A 10,788-nucleotide genomic window follows, 5' to 3' on the forward strand; every position below is an offset into this window, starting at 1 on the left:
AGCAATGCACAAAGTGTCACAAAGCTGCAGGGTCAAGCCGAACAAGAGGCTCATGCTACTCGTGTTCGACGTTCGTAACTACTCGACGTCTAACTACTAGTCCCAGAGAGCGCATGTCCGCCGGCTGGGGTTACCTAAGCCCGACGCACGTAACACCGGGACATAAACGAAGCTTTCGCACGTGCACGCGAAAATATGGTGAGCGTCTGGCATTAAAGAGACCCAAAAGTCTCTTTTCGGGAATTCCAGCTTATATCTATCTAATAAATACTTTATACTTTTCCGAGTTCCTTTGAAAATTTTTAGATCGTGAGTCACTACACTATTTTCGATGAAGTGTAAATGAAATTATTAAAATCACAGCTGCCAGAAAATATAATAAAAAAGCTGATTTCATATTTCAAACAAGCTTTTCTTGCCCGATACGATTATATCAGTTAATTCTTCTCGTTTTCTATCTGCAAAATACAGCAATAACGTTTACCAGGTGGACCTGAATAAGTAAATATTTGTTCAAATATTGTAGATAATTGCTTGCAAGAATGAGGTAAACACGTATCAATTAATTTAGGAAGAAATAACATCATCGCAAAAATGTGAATTTGTTTTATTTCCTGCAATTATGTCATTTTGTAATTACTAGTTATCATTGGCGTCAATCGAACGGTAACTGAGGGGGGCCATATTCATATATTCTGCTTACGTTCGATTGACGCCAATGCTATACATAGTTATTATTTTGTGGTTTTGGCGCCATATATTTACCATGCATTTTTGCATTGCATTTCACCTCATATATAGGAGCATCAGACATTCTCGTTTGGCAATTGATTAATAATGCGGAAATTGAAATATAATATTACCCTTATTTATGATTTTATCTTCAGAAATGCATGAATATTAGGGCTGTTTCGCACTGTTGCGTTTTTGTACGTATATATACGAACGAAAAATTATTTAAATGATACTTATGAAAACGATTGAATAGATGCATGGGGTTGGATTCTTTTGATGATTTCATGTGTTTCTTCTGGCATAAAAAGGTTTTAAGCTTTTACGCGCGTGCAAAAAACGCGACAGTGGAAAGCAGCCCTTAAGGCAATGACGTGGTGGAAATGCAAATCACAACATTTAGATAAGTCCCATGACAACTGCAGCTTATATGTTTTGCCGAAAAAATAAGAATGTAGTCAATGTGCTATAACAATAAATATTCCAACATCTCTGTTAGATATTCCACCCAACACATGAATAGCATCTTTATGCCAAAGAGAGGAATAAATATACAAGAAATTCATGGCTTTCATTCCCACCGTGGTCAAGTCACATTTTTAGCTTGCTCGTAACTTCAGGTAGCACCATCACAATTAAGAATAAACAGTTGATACAATAATTTTATACTCACTGTTTAAAATACTCACTGTTTATAGGAAATGCAGGAAATCTATCAACAGAAGTGTTCGAGTTATATACCCTATATTGTTCCCGGGTATGGTGCCTAAGTATGTACAAAATGTAACGAAACTCACAGTTTGTGTAATAATTTACAGCCTCCTTTGAAAAGTGTTCTAAGATCTTAAAAAAGTTGATTAAAGATCCAAACATAGAATGATCATTGTAAACAAAGTAGCACTTTAAACACTTTATTTGCAAATGAGTTCTTTGCTGTGTATTTATGTGTAATTTTAATTAGCCTACTTACGAATACTTTGATGTAAGAACTCTTATGTGAACATCCGTAATTAATTCACTCCTTCACATATCTTATGTATGTGCTCCTAAAATGACGGTATAGTTCCGCTAGCTGACACGACAACCTGCAGTTTGCTTGTTTTTAAGATAAATGATATATATTGGCTTAATATTTTAAAGTATGTCAACATAACAGGTATAATGCTGCTACAATGTTTCGTAAATACAAAACGATTGACTTATGTCAATATGACTCGATAGCATTCAAAATATTCATTAACACTCACATTCATTCATTTCATTGTGTGTGTTAGTGTGACATAGAAATTGTGTCAGTTATTGCTGATCAATGAGACCATGTGCAATTTTAATTAGCCTAGAATACTTTGATGTATAAAAGCTCTTATGGGAACATAATTAATTCACTCTTCACATCTATCAAAAGATCTAGACGAAAAGTGGGAATTGGAAAAGATCAGTGCGAAAAGTCTGCCATGCACCTAGTCTACCGCCTTATATATTGTCTGCGCGAAAAATATTCGTTAAAATATTCATCATTCGTAGCGATGTAAACGCGAGGTTGGCCAGAATAATATATTCATCGATCAACAATGCACGGAGACACTAACAAACACAGCAATATAACAACGTGTCAATGCGTTAAAAAAATTTGTCGTTCATCGGCGAACATGCAACGAAGCAACTAAAGACCCATTTACACTACACACATTTTTCATGTCAAACTCACTCCGGACAAAAGGTCTATCGCATCACACGGGCGCTCACTTCCAAACTTACGGGTGAAATTTAACCCTATTTCGCAGTTTATAATTTCATCCGGTACCAATTTTATCTTTTTACACTATGTTCAATTTCAGTTTTGTTGCGGATGAAATTGGACTGAATGCCTAAATTACATTCTTATACCAGTTTCATCCATCAGCAAACTTAAAATTACACGTAAATGGTCCTTTATAATCGAATTTTATATCGCACGTATTCTGTCACAGTTAAGAAAAGCATGCACCAAATGAAATAAGATAATAATACAGCTTTAACTTCTCAGGTCACGCAAGTACCTCCCGTCACAGCACAATATATTATATTAGCCAAATTACAAAGTTTCAAACCAATAATAGGCAATATTGCAGACGTTCAAAAGAGAAAACACATGAAATATAAACATTAAACTAGGAGTAGGTTGAGTATGCAGCCTTTGTCAATCAATTCATAATAATATATATGTTGAGTGAAACAGCCTTCGTACCTCTTCCTTCCGAAACAGCCCTCCTGCTTTTAGTCCGGCACTTTCATAGCTTATTCATCAGCTAGGCTGATGTCTACAAGTCCAGCATAACGCAATCTCGTTCCCTGCACTTCCCTCATTTAGGGAATTCGTGTGCAAATTAACGAGTTAACTAGACAATTAACTAATGAACTAACTAGCTTACTAGCTAACTTACTTTACTTTAATACTTTACTTTAGTTTTCGCTCGTGCTTTTAAAATTGCTCTTGAATGTGGACTCATGCGACGCTTCCTTGTTATTAAGATAAATGATATTCGGTTTTAAAATATATATGTCAACGTAACAGGTATATACCGATGTTACAAATTTAGTTTCCGTAAAAACGACAAAACGATTAACATAACAGCGAATACGACTCTATCGCCTGTATTGAAAATATTCATTAATACTCACGTTCATTTATTTCATTGTGTTTGAGTGTGACATAGAAATTTTGATATTGCTGTTCAGTGAGACATTGCTTTTTAATGGAAAGATTTAAAGGAAAAACAATGAAATCAAGCTGTTATTTTACTGAAATTACCGCAATGGAATTAAACGTCACGAGAAGATTAAAATCAATGAGAGTGAGTGAGCTATTAGAAATTTACAGGTCCTGTATTTATAATTCTGAAAGCTCACTCACACTCAAACACATTGAGTTAGAGGCATAAGTTCAGTTAGACTTTAATGTCTAAATTTTTTTAATAACCTCGAATAACCGAAAATCAACCCTCGACCCTCGACTTCATACTTTTGAACGAGATTAATTGTGTTTACCTAAGTCCTTATGTTATGACATGCTGTATATACGCCCCCTCTCAAATGATACGTCTAGCTCATCTTGATAAAAGTATGTGGTATACCAATTAGGGAGAAAAATACGTATATCAATAAAACATTAAAATATAACGAGTCTTAAGTGTTTAGTTGAAATCCTTTTAATGCACTTCAATAGTTGTGTAGTAAATAGTATTTAAAGCGCTTTTCCAAGGATTTCAATATTGATTCTTACTAGGAAGGATTTCAATATTGATTCTTACTAGGAGGGATTTCAATATTGATTCTTATTAGGAGGGATTTCCATACAGGAAGACTGAAATCCTACGAAACACTGAACAAAGAATCTTTAAATATTTTCTTGGTAATCCGGAAGATTTCTGTTTATATACATAAGTCATAAGATGTTTCATTTTGGTGCAATTTATCCTTTGCTTGATAGTGAGAAGAGCACATCATTTTTGGTTGGTTGATGCACAACGCTGACTTTCTTTTCAACTAAATGGGTGATAAGGAGGGTCGAACAGCACCAAAGGTGAATATTCAACTTATTTGTCTGTATAATTATCGCTCTTTCCTGTGTGATTCCTGATTCGTACTCCTTGATTAATGGCCAGGTAGGGCAGGTATAGCCTGTATATTGCTTACAATCGTTTACAAACGTCGTCATCGCAGTTATAGAGGGACATCAGGCATGTATATGACGGCAAAACGCTGATAGATATTTATACAACCAGTCATTGAATCAAGGAAATCTCAGGTTTTCACGTCTTGTGGCGCAACGTCCCCATTTCAAGATTCCTGCGAGCGCTATACTTTAAGATTGAATGGTTTTCAAATATAAACCTAATGTTTTTAAAGACTGCTATACCTCGTTAAATTCACAAGATTAAACAATGAATCCAAAGGAATTATGTGAGGGAGTCTTTCAGCTGCGTCGTCGCGTTTCCGAGTGCACATGTTTATTCGAGAGTTAGATCTAGCACGGCAATGGCAATGGCAATGGCAAAAATATATTAATTCACTCGATATTGTGGTCTTCCAGCAAAATTACGAGTTACCCTACACATTATTTGCTTCTAGATTCAAGTTTTCTCTTTCTCTCAAACAGTTATAATAAAATGTAATCAAAATGTTAAACTATAGTCGATCAGAAAAATTTTTTCGTTTTGGCTTGCTAATTGTCGTGAAACGTGAAATTGGTGGAATAACGATGCAGCGTCAGCAACTACAAAAACGTTTAAAGTCACGTAATTTACATTTTCTTAAGGATCAATTAATGCCATTGTTGAAGAACGCGTTTGTGTTACCGTTATCGTTGTATTTCCCAAACGCTCCAATTAAAGTCCCTATATACAGGGTGTCCCAAAAAAAAACGCAACCACTTAAATATGCAAGAATATTAATATTGTTCGGGTTTGCACCATAGTTCAGCTAAAATGACTTTTAGCATTGTAAATGAAAGATTAAGAGCCATTCTCAATTCCCAGAGGTGCTTATCTATTGCGCTTTAGAGCTGTATTAATGTTCTGCATATTTAAGGGTTGCTTTTTTTTTTGGGACACCCTGTATAATAGGTTGTTGTTAACCTTTCTATTAGAGTCTGTGCACTTTAGTTGGATATGGGTACCAATTTTAGCCACGCTTGCCAATGAATTGAGTGTAAACAAATGAAGTGTTAGTTGATTAATCAAATTTGTATTTTTTGCAGAAAAATGTATTTAATTCCTCCAGCCACAAAGGTATTAACGATGCAAGCAATATAACACCAAGAATTCTCGTGGCCTTTGCTACTCCCGAGCACTTAGGAATTGGAGACAACATAAATTTACCTTCTAGCAAACCTATTGAAAAACCTAATGACCGTGAGATAACCGAGGGGTCAGTTGTTCCGACTAAGAATACAAATGGAAAGGATTGAATAAATGTGAAGAACCAAATACATATGTTATATATACCATGCAAATACGTGTTAATAGCTATTAAAATAGCTATTAGTATAATTACGTGTTAATAGCTATTAAAACTATTTAATAATCTGTTTCCATGCAGAAGGAAAAAAATTGAAGCTGTGTGTAATATAATTGTCGTTATATAATATCATTGCAAGTGCTTGTTGAAGAAATTAAAATTCAGAGTTTTGTAGCAAAATCTTTCATTTTATGATCTACAGATGAAACAGATGTCGCCAAGTGTGTGAGTCATGATCACGAGGAAGTTGGTAACGAACGTGAAAAAGTTGATTGAAGATCCGAACATACGGATCGGTCATTGTAAACAAGACAAAACTTTAAACCTTAAGCTAAGGCTCGTTTACGCTCGTTTCTGGGTATTTATGTTCAATTTTAGTTAGCCTAGAATACTCTGATGTATATAAAAGCTTTTATTTGAACATCCGTAATTAATTCACTCCTTCGCATCTTATGCATGTGCTTCTGAAATGACGGTATAGTGTCGCAGTTGAAGGCGGATTTCCACTTTTGAATTGAGAACAGTCAAGTCGCACTGATTTATTTATGCTGTTAAAATTCAAAAGAAAATATGCAAATATTTCACTAGCGAACGATTTCGCTGGAAATCCGCCTTTATACAACTGTAAATATCAATATGTTTCGTGTTTCCCGTCTTGTAGCACAACGTTCCCATTTCATGATACCTGCGAACGCTATAATTTAAGTGAGGCTTAATTCACAGGCTAAACTCACAAGATTTAACAACGACTCCCCACAATTATGCGAGGGTCCAAAGGAATCTTTCAGCCGCGTCGTCGCGTTCCCGTACTACATGTTTACTCAATGCTAAAGGCGATTCTCCATTACGTCCGCTCCGCCCGCGCGGGTGAAGCGCGCTTTGTTTTTCAGACCCGTCATGGTCCCATGGGCCGATTCTCAAAAGACGCTCCGGCGCGCACGCGCATCGTATCAAATTCGAGTAATAGAAAATCTTGTTAGGTTTGAGGCGTAGCCATTTTCCACTGCTTCAAACAAGTACAACTTTACACGACAACTTAGTGTCTGACTGTTTTATTCACTCTGATATTACAGGAAAAAATTACATCAATATATAAGAGGTTATATCAGTTACATGCATGGTGATATGTTTAGGACGTATAACATTACACTTTACATTTATATAGCCATATTTGGTCTTTCGTTGATGTATCTATGGATTTATAGAATTAAAGCTACTTACAATCAATCGATCATCAGAATATAATAGAGCATAGGTTGTCATAAAATCCTACTGGTAAATAATATAAGATTTGTGCACGCATTTACTACCAATTTTACGAAATGCATCAGGAAAATTAAAGTGCCACATATCTACACAGTCTATTTTATATTCTTTGAAAAAAATTGTAATATTATTATACACGACTATAGTGCAACATTTTCCATTTTCACTTTCGCTGTTTCGCATTAAACTATAAAACGAGATCCCCCCCCGTACTACTTTCTTCATGATGCAAAAATTTAGTATCGCAAGCCTTCTACATCATGGTAGTAATATAGTATTGTATAGTATAATTTCATTGTTTCAAACAAATTAAGAGATCAAAGGGCCGACAACAACAATGTTTGGCTTCTTTTTTCAGTAATCTGGCAACACTGATTCTGGTCGCGTTGAATGCAATTCAAACAACAAATAATATTAATGAGATAATTAATCTCATTAAGCTTCATCATGATCTCATTTATTGTTTGAATTGCATTCGACGCGCGTTTAACCTAGGCCTAAATCGAAGTGAATTTAGATTCCACATTCAACAATTAAAGGGCTTAGTTGACTAATCAAATTTACATGTATCATTTACAGAAAAATCTATTTCATTCTTTCAACCACAACGATATTAACGATGCCGTAATCGACCGTTTTCAAACTAACGAGTACAACAATATTGGAAACGGCGTGAATTTATCTAATTGGACAACCGGGTGTTGTTCCGACTAAGGATACAAAGGAACATGACGAAAATATGCAAAAAGAAAAGGATTTTGTGGATGCTTTAAATTAAGGTGAATAACAAAATACATATATTATATATGCTATGCATGCGCAAGAGCTGTAGCTATAATTATGTTCATGACGACCCGCACGGCCTGGAAAAAGCAACTTTTGCGGATTGAATCCGCAAAAGTCAGGAAACCAGAGCGCATTATCTCATTAAATATAATTGCAAAAACTGTCATCAATCCACTATTAGTTTCATTACTCGCAGTAGGTACTCGGTTGAAATTCTGTTATTAACAAGTTATTAATTTAAAAATGCTCGCTGCGTGAAGCTATAAGGCAGTGCGGAACAAGTATCAACGCATAGAGAAAGGGAGTCAAATATCTTACCCTGTCAAAGCAATTTTCTCAGTACTGCTTTCGCTATTACTAAAATCCTAGTCATTCCACTGTAACAGCCATACAATAAGGCCAATGTCTGTATACAATAAAATCCGGTAGCTGCATGCGGGGGAACTTTTTTCGTTGCCACTTTTTCCTTAACAAGTTCTATTGATCACGTATAGGACAAAAAATTTTTCGGGTCTTGTATGAAGTCGCTACCGCACAATGTCTTGTCATTGTAATCAGAAAACAGTTTATCTGAAAATGTTTTGCCGTACACATGCACTTTAACACTAGTAAAAGGTTAACAGGTTTATATATATAAAAGGTTTATATATATATAAATATATATTATATATAATATAATATATATATAAATATAATATATATATATTTAAACAGTATACTTTGTTATAACCAAGAGAGGTGCCAAAAAATACCCTTTTTTCATGTACTGGCATCACCTGTATATGAGACTGTAGTTTAGTGAACATCAGTAGGACCAGTACAGTAGCTGCTGTTTGAATTTAAAATTTTTTAGGCTCATTTGTATTGGTGGGAAAAGAAATTTGGGAGGTTGAGATTTGGGGTTATGGTTAGGGCTAAGATCAGTGTAAGGAAAGGACAAGGGTCAGTTTCGCAAACATAACTATTGCATTATCAAAACATTATCCACAATAAATTGATTGCATTATAACAGTACCCATAAACTATCACATTAAATTAACTGGTCTTTGATAGAGGAAACAACAAATAAGATCACGTACACTGTATTGCATCAGTCAGATTGTAATAATTTTGCAAATTGGTTCAGAATAAGACTTACAATGAGCATTAATTTATAAGGACAAGAGAATATGATGGCAAATATAATTAGTATTTAATAAATTAGTGCACCCTGTGCGAAATTATATGTTACATGTACTTTATACATAAATGTTTGTCTTTGATCAGATATGCTGTGCAATAGTTGTGATACGACTCTTAGTTTCAACTGATAAAGCAAAGATGACTACATCTTCTTAATCTGTCAGCAAAAGATGACCCCATCTTTCTGACACAGGAGTGTCCACTAAAGGAATTCTCACAATTTCTATACTGTACAACAGCAATATATTTTATATGTCTTGAACAGTAGTTGATGGTAAAGTTATAAAATATATATTGGAGTTTTCTAGGTACTTTTCATTTAGATATAATTTGCTGTGTAATAATCACCAGAAAACTTTCAGCTTCAACTGATTAAGCAAAGATGACTACATCTTCTTAATCTGTCAGCAAAAGATGACTGCATCTTTCTGACACAAGAGTGTCCACTAAAGGAATTCTCACAATTTTTATACTGTACAACAGCAATATATTTTTTATGTCTTGAACAGTACTTGATGGTAAAATTATAATATATATATTGGAGTTTTCAAGCTACTCTCATTTAGATATAATTTGCTGTGTAATAATCATCAGAAAACTTTCAGCTTCAACTGATTAAGCAAAGATGACTACATCTTCTTAATCTGTCAGCAAAAGATGACTGCATCTTTCTAACACAAGAGTGTCCACTAAAAGAATTCTCACAATTTTTATACTGTACAACAGCAATATATTTTTTATGTCTTGAACAGTACTTGATGGTAAAATTATAATATATATTGGAGTTTTCAAGCTACTCTCATTTAGATATAATTTGCTGTGTAATAATCATCAGAAAACTTTCAGCTTCAACTGATTAAGCAAAGATGACTACATCTTCTTAATCTGTCAGCAAAAGATGACTGCATCTTTCTGACACAAGAGTGTCCACTAAAAGAATTCTCACAATTTCTATACTGTACAACAGCAATGTATTTTTCATGCCTTGAATACTAAAAATATTTTATGGTATAATTTATTGTGAAATTAGAGTAAAAGTTTACCTCTCAATTAGTATTTATATATGCATTGTTAGTAAGGTAGAAAAATGCATTTAGTGTTTACATACTCTCTGAAATAAACAATGGAGACATTTGTAAATCCTACCGGTGATGGTACAGATACATCATTGATTTCCTCAATGTGGCGCTTTGTGGTGCTATTTCATTCGATTTAATGAGAGCGCTAGAAGGCGCGCGCGGCATGTAATTTTGGCGGGACATTGAACCGGTATGGATTTGCCTAGTTTATTTAGGCATTCTCGAGCGCGAGCATAGAAGATTGATATGTCTTTCCATTCGAACGGACTTGGCTCTAGGTCGTTTTCTGTTGATGTTGTTCGATGGCTGTTTGCCGTCGCGGTCTCTGAGATCAGCGATATTAACCTTTTGTACTTCGCTGGAGAACAAACAGAATGTCGCGCTTCCTTCGTGCTTTCTACCAGATTTTGGATATCCAAAAAGCAAGTCATTGTAAGCATACCAATTCTTGCTATAGTCTAAGCAATGCGAATATACTCGGTAGTACATTTCGCAAGTTGAATTGACTAGTCGCGCTCAAGCGGCTCAACAACTTCGCGGTTTTAGTCAAATATTGGCGCGCGTTTGCCTTTATAACTCCTAAATGCGGCGTTGACAATCGTGTTTAGCTATTAAGAATTAATAAATTATTAGCCAGATCGACGCAGCTTATCAATATATAAACATAGAATGAAAACGGAGTATCAAATTACACTTGCACGAAATAAAGGAGCGAGTTAATTCAATTTCTACATGTCAACCCTCA

The sequence above is a fragment of the Dendronephthya gigantea genome, unplaced genomic scaffold (assembly GCF_004324835.1).
Source record: "Dendronephthya gigantea isolate DGI-Jeju-01 unplaced genomic scaffold, DenGig_1.0 000037F, whole genome shotgun sequence".
Taxonomy (NCBI): Eukaryota; Metazoa; Cnidaria; class Anthozoa; order Malacalcyonacea; family Nephtheidae; genus Dendronephthya; species Dendronephthya gigantea.